Source organism: Stylophora pistillata, chromosome 2 (assembly GCF_964205215.1).
Source record: "Stylophora pistillata chromosome 2, jaStyPist1.2, whole genome shotgun sequence".
In the NCBI taxonomy this organism is placed as follows: Eukaryota; Metazoa; Cnidaria; class Anthozoa; order Scleractinia; family Pocilloporidae; genus Stylophora; species Stylophora pistillata.
The window spans coordinates 32,432,402-32,438,366 of record NC_142520.1 but is presented as its reverse complement, the minus strand read 5'-3'; the positions used below and the strand labels follow the sequence as shown (position 1 = coordinate 32,438,366).

At 38.3% G+C, this 5,965-nt stretch overlaps 1 long non-coding RNA gene across 1 annotated transcript; it reads left to right on the top strand.

Annotated features, from left to right (window-relative positions):
* The first annotated feature begins 4,867 nt into the window (after positions 1-4,867).
* On the top strand, positions 4,868-5,752 carry LOC148738379 (uncharacterized). The gene is made up of 2 exons (XR_015997277.1): positions 4,868-5,109; positions 5,241-5,752. It is a non-coding gene; the product is annotated as an uncharacterized LOC148738379 (long non-coding RNA).
* Positions 5,753-5,965: the final 213 nt, after the last annotated feature.

Genomic DNA, 5,965 nt, shown 5'->3' with positions numbered 1-5,965 from the left:
TGAAATATATGAAGTTCATATATTTTGAACTGCGGTATTAGATACGTATGATGCACGATCCTCGCAGTAGATAGCGCTATTTAAGCAATAGCGAAAATCAGACCTGAAAAAAATCAGGCCTGTACGGGATTCGAACGCGTCGAAAAGGAAAAGTGTCGATCTTGGGTATGATGCTACAACGACACATCTTCAAAAAGGTCATAAAATCATCATTCGGTGTTGTGTGCTTACGGGAATGTTACCAGGACATCAGATGCCAAAGTTTTAACTATGTCTTTTCCGAAGACATTCGCGAGTTAAGGAACCATACCATGGAAGCCCGACCAGAGGATTTCGTTCCGAACTCTGAAAAGATATTACTTTATAAAAAAGAAACGATGAGAGGTAGGACCTTCATGCTAATAACTAGATAGAGATGAAAATTTAAGAATCAAGAATAGAGTGATATAAGAAACTGAGAAAGAGTTCGCTGAGTTTTAGTGCTTCTCGGGTCCATTCCAGAGCTTCCGGCTGAAACGTGTAAAAAGATAAAGTCAAGTGAAGGAGGGAAAACAGTCGGTGCAAAATACTGGTTTTTCTCCATGATACCTGAAAAGATTATATTCGCTTTCTGTGATATGAAAACAGAAGGTATTAGTATGAAAATATGATGTTCAGATTTATTTAATCCTTTATCTTGGCAGAGCCAGTACAATTTAATACTCTGTGAAAAACTTGGGAATCACATTAGACAGTGGCCATACTTTCCCCCTTTTTTCCCCTAAATCATTTTCAGTTTTAAATGTAAACTTTTCTCTGGAAATGGGGAAATAAAAAGGTACCAGCTCACTGTCAGGAAAGAGGATAAGCAAAATATTTATGGAAGGAGAGGTTTGAATCCTATAGTTATAACGAATATTAACATCCATTCCACAAAGAGAGCTTAGATTTATCCATATGAGGCCCCAATCTTTCTTCTTGCATTTTCTTCGAAGGCTTAACGTTCGAAGTGTCAGCTCAGTAACTCTTTGCAATAGCTGGTTGATATTGTCAGTTAAGGCTTTGGAGTTATTAAAAAGTATCAATCGGAGCCTTACTTTTGGCTCTTTAATTTTTTCGGAGATGTTGAGGAATGCAGTTCTTCCATTCCCGCCTGTGATTCAAATGCCAACTGTCAGAATACTGACGTTTAATAATGTTGTCAGTGTGTGGCTAGGTTCTCTGGTGACACTCTTTGCTACGTTTCTCCGGTTAGGGAGAAATAATGGCCATTAGGACATAAGTTTCTAAAGAAACTGTCGTGCTGTGTCGGTGGGGGTAACGAAGGTAATTGGTTATATCAAATAAGTTGAAATTGTTAATTGGCCACCGTAACGAATAAAAAAGCTGACGTTTCGAGCGCTAGCCCTTCGGCAGAGCGAATGGAGGAATTATGGGTTGTAAATGGTTTTATATGCAGAAAGCGGAGCTACGTCTTTGGTGGAAACATGGCAACGAGAAAAACACGAATAAATTAGTGGAATGAAAAGTGTTCGTTGATACCTGTCGGATTAAGAGTGCCGATTTGAAAGATTAACTCTTGTTTAAGAGTTTTGCGGCTTTCCATGTTGCCTAAATGTAAGGAAAGACCGCAGATTGCCATATGTTGTTTAGAATGATTAGGTAAATTAAAGTGTCTCGCGACTGGTTTAGATGGTTCCTTTTCATTCCTTTCCACGTCACCTAGTCGTCTTCCTATTTCACCGATCTATAACTTTTTGGAATAAGTGCAAGTTATGCAATAGATAACATTGGCGGAGGTCTCTGGAAATAGATGTATTACGAGATTTAGGGTGTTTAACTTCATGAACGGTGGCAGACTCCATGATTACTTGCGTATGCGACGTTAAGAGCCTTAGCCAATATCTCCTTAGGCTTCTGGTGAAGACTTAGGTCAGGCTTAAGGCTAAGGTTAGTAATACGATTTTTCTTTGTAGATGTAGATAAATGCAGTGTTTCTGTCTCCGTCTGTGGTCCAAATGCCACTTGTCAGAACACTGAAGTCTTATATCGTTGTCGGTGTGTGGCTGGATTCTCTGATGACGGGAAATCTTGCAACGGTAAGGTTATTTAAAGCAGACGAATGCTCAGTGTGTCAATATGTTGGGTTTATATGAATGTAGATGTTCGCCCGGTCATTTATAATGATAATAAATAATAATTTAATATCTATATGCAGCAAATTAACATTTGGATGTGATTAAATGAGCATCACAACACTTTTCGGGGGACTTTGGCCGACTTCATCAGCAGTTTTCAATCAATCGAAGGAAACTTATTTGAAGATGCGCCTTCCCCCCTCTCCAATTCCCAATAAACAGTAATATCTCTTGGTGATATGATGGAAAACAGCCGAAAACGCTTGTTTCAAACATTTAAATACTTTTTTCCTAATCTTTTAGCCTTTTATATAATATATACTTTACTAAGCGAATATTATGGACACCAGTGATATCTCTTATTTCAGTAAATCTGTAACAAGAAAAGGTTAAAGGGAAAAATTTTATTAATCCTTTTTCGCGACCAGTTACAGAGAACGAAAGTCGAAACACCTTTTGCGAGAGCAGAATCAAACATTCAAATTTTAAATCTTCTTGTTCTAAAACAACTTTAAATTTTTAACGCAGCCTTTTATCTATGGCCCGTAAGGTTTAAAAATTGGGAAATGTCACTTGGGGAATAACATTTGGCTAGGGGATATTCCGAAAGCGTATGATTATTCAGCCTACCTCGATGATACAAGCGTCGGTGAGACAGCTTTGTCTCAGAGTTTTCTTTGACCAAAAAATGTATCTTTTACTCGTGCATCACATTATTTACATGTATTATCATTTTACAGCCACTATCCGCTTAAGGGGTGATGCAGGAGACTACGGACGCATAGAAGTTTATCACACCGGGTGTGTGATGATCATTGGACAATAAATGAAGCCAATGTAGTTTGTCGTCTGAATTGCCGTTTTTAATGCATCACAGGCTATTTGTTGGGCCAAATACGATCAGGGGTCTGATTCAATCAGGATGGATGATGTCAACTGCCAAGGAGGAGAAGCGATGTTGTCTCATTGTATGTTTATTGGCTGAGGAAGCCATAACTGTCACCATGGTGAGGATTGTGTGGTTTGTAACAAATAAATTGGTCGCAAATTTTCTCGCGATATTGCAATGCGCTACCTAACTGCAGCATGCTTGCATTGACAGCATGGCAGCTGTAAGTTTCTGGGCGGAGCACGATCCCACTACAATGTAGTATCAGATATTATTATTAAAAAGGCGAATAAAGAGAGAACTTAGTTTAGTCTAGTGTATGATTTCGTCACAGAAAAATGTAACGACATAAAAATCAATGGGAAGTATGTGGTGTGAAGTAATAAAAAAACACAGCTACAGTAAAAATAAATAGAAGCTTGAGAAATAAATAGGAAGAGTTTATAATCGCTAGTAGAGAGCCACGTTTTATCAGTTTTGATCCTGGAGGAGTATAAGTCACTAGTAGTTTGGCGGGTTTTTAAGGAGTGAATGAATTGATTGCCTTAATACTAGGTCGTAACGAGTTCTACTTGAATACCTGTTTATAAAAATCCTGTGTGTAATCATAGCTTCTATATGCTGTACGATGAACACATAATGGGTAGAGACTGAAAGCAAACATAGCTTATACACTTAGCTTAAGCTTGTACATATTACATTTATTGTTATGTTGATCCACTATAGGAAATTCTATTGTTAAGCGCACACAACGATTAGTAACTCCTCGAGAAGACCCAGCTTAGGGAACAGCGAAATACTACATGTAGCTAGACAAGTTTTAATAAACAACAAAGAGGTGCTAACCATTTAGCATGGTAATCAGTCTTTTGTGTGCCTAACAATTAGCCTTTTAAATCTTACTTTTGAGTGAAAACTACATATTTTAGTCATGTTACTGGGGCCGAGAAAAGGCTAATTCGCATCATTAAAAGTGAATGGTAGTTAGTCAAGCCATTTAATGAAGGCCCTTTGAAGAAGGTTATTTGGTAGCAGTAAAACTAAGCTTCGTTTTGTGGTTAACGTTAACACAGGGTAGCATGCTGTTCACTAATTTCAGTTCGTGTATTGAATCATATCGTAATCAATTTGCGTTATACCTTTGATAACAATGATAAAGTTGCTGTAAGTGTTATCATGAAAACAATTGATGTACGGGAAGCCTGACGTGATAAAATTAGCTGATAAGCGGCTGCCGATGAAGTATTCACCCAATAAGATAAGAAAAAGTTGAACAAATGATGAGCTACCCTGACTGCTGTATTCACTCAAAGGCAAATGGTTGAATAGATGATAAGTTCAGTAACGTGATGGTGAGTACTATTTTTGCTTTAGGCGATACTATAGAAAAATTCACTGCCCGACGAGTGAGTTCCACGTTAAATTTCACGCGAAAAATCGCACGAATCGCGAAGCGATGAGTGCGATATGGATTTTTTCAAGTGAAATTTAACGTGGAATTCACGAGTCGGGTAGTGAATTTTTCTTGAATCGCATAACTGAATAAAAATAAGAAAACAAGAAATTAAAACGGCAATGTTATTGTTTGTTTTTATTCCATACGCGCGCCCTTAAGAAAGCCATTTTAAAGTCAACTGTCAGAACTGTCATTGTTAAGGGAATGGAAAGCAAGGTAAGTCGCTCACGTTTGAACCGTCGACAATTTTAATTGTACCACGCGAATTTTTCTTGAATCACATAGCTAAAGCCACCAAATCACTGGGCGAAACCAGATGTTTTGTATTTTTGTGCGCCACGCCAGTGCGCAAACAACGGAAACCCTTTCAAAGTCAGGTGTCAATATCTAGCGAATAGAGGGAACAATATATTTTTAGAATGAAAACCACTTTTATTTCAAACTCGTGGAGAAAGCGGTGCCTCACATTTTACAATCTTCAGCAAAAAAACTAAAAGTACACAATACGGAGTTATTTAAGACAGAGATTTGCTACCACTCAACTTGGCAAAATGTGGCGCCGACAATCAACAACTGAATGGTCAAATCCTCAAGCGAAATGAAAATTTCAAGCGTTCCGGTATCAAAGCAAGATCTACAAAAAACCGGTAAGTGCTTTACAGTTGTAAAAAAAAGTGTATTCAAAATATAATGATTAAGACTGGAATTTCGCGGTAAACTCTGGCGAAAAACAGTTCAGTTAAAAGTCACAATTTTAACTGTTTTTCTTTCATTGCAGGGAACCGCTCGTTGGTGTCAATGCTGGACTGAAAGTTTATGGAAATATTTACTGGAGAATTATCAAAAGTTACTCCAGTAAACATTCCGCCAACTGCTCCTGCCATCAGGTAACTGGAACGACTGGCATTGTTGAGCTATTGAGAACAATCTCCCGTAAAGCATGACTTGAATAGCCGTTGGTAGTTGTCGTGCTTGGCGTGGGTTGAAACCGGCCAACTTATTCGACATTCGCCGCTGTTTTTCCAGAGGATTATGGCTGTAGCTGGATATGGATTCCGGATTGGAGTGGCCAGTGAGCTCTGATATCTCCACTGGGTCGAAATCATCACGGAGCGCTTGGATGACTGTTTTGCGACCACTCGAATTTGTGAATTTGCCGTCTAGTGTTTTTTGAAACCATGTTGTATCTAAAAGAGGCCAGTTCGTCGTCTGTATAGGTTTGGTTTGGATTTCGGGAAAAGATGCTTGACCTTTTTCGGCATTGATACCTGTTTTGGTTTTCTTTCGTAACGCTTGTTTGGTTTTCCTCGGCGAGAACTGTCGTTTGGCTTTCTTCCCTTGTCTCTGGCATTTTGATCTTTTTTCTCTGCGTTTTCTAGTACTTTTGAGCGTGAGTGGTTTCCTCCAATTTTCTAAAAGTTTCAATTTCAATTCAAAATTTGGAAGACATTCGTTTTCTATAAATTTGTTTATATTTGTTCATATTTTCGTAGCACTAGTTGA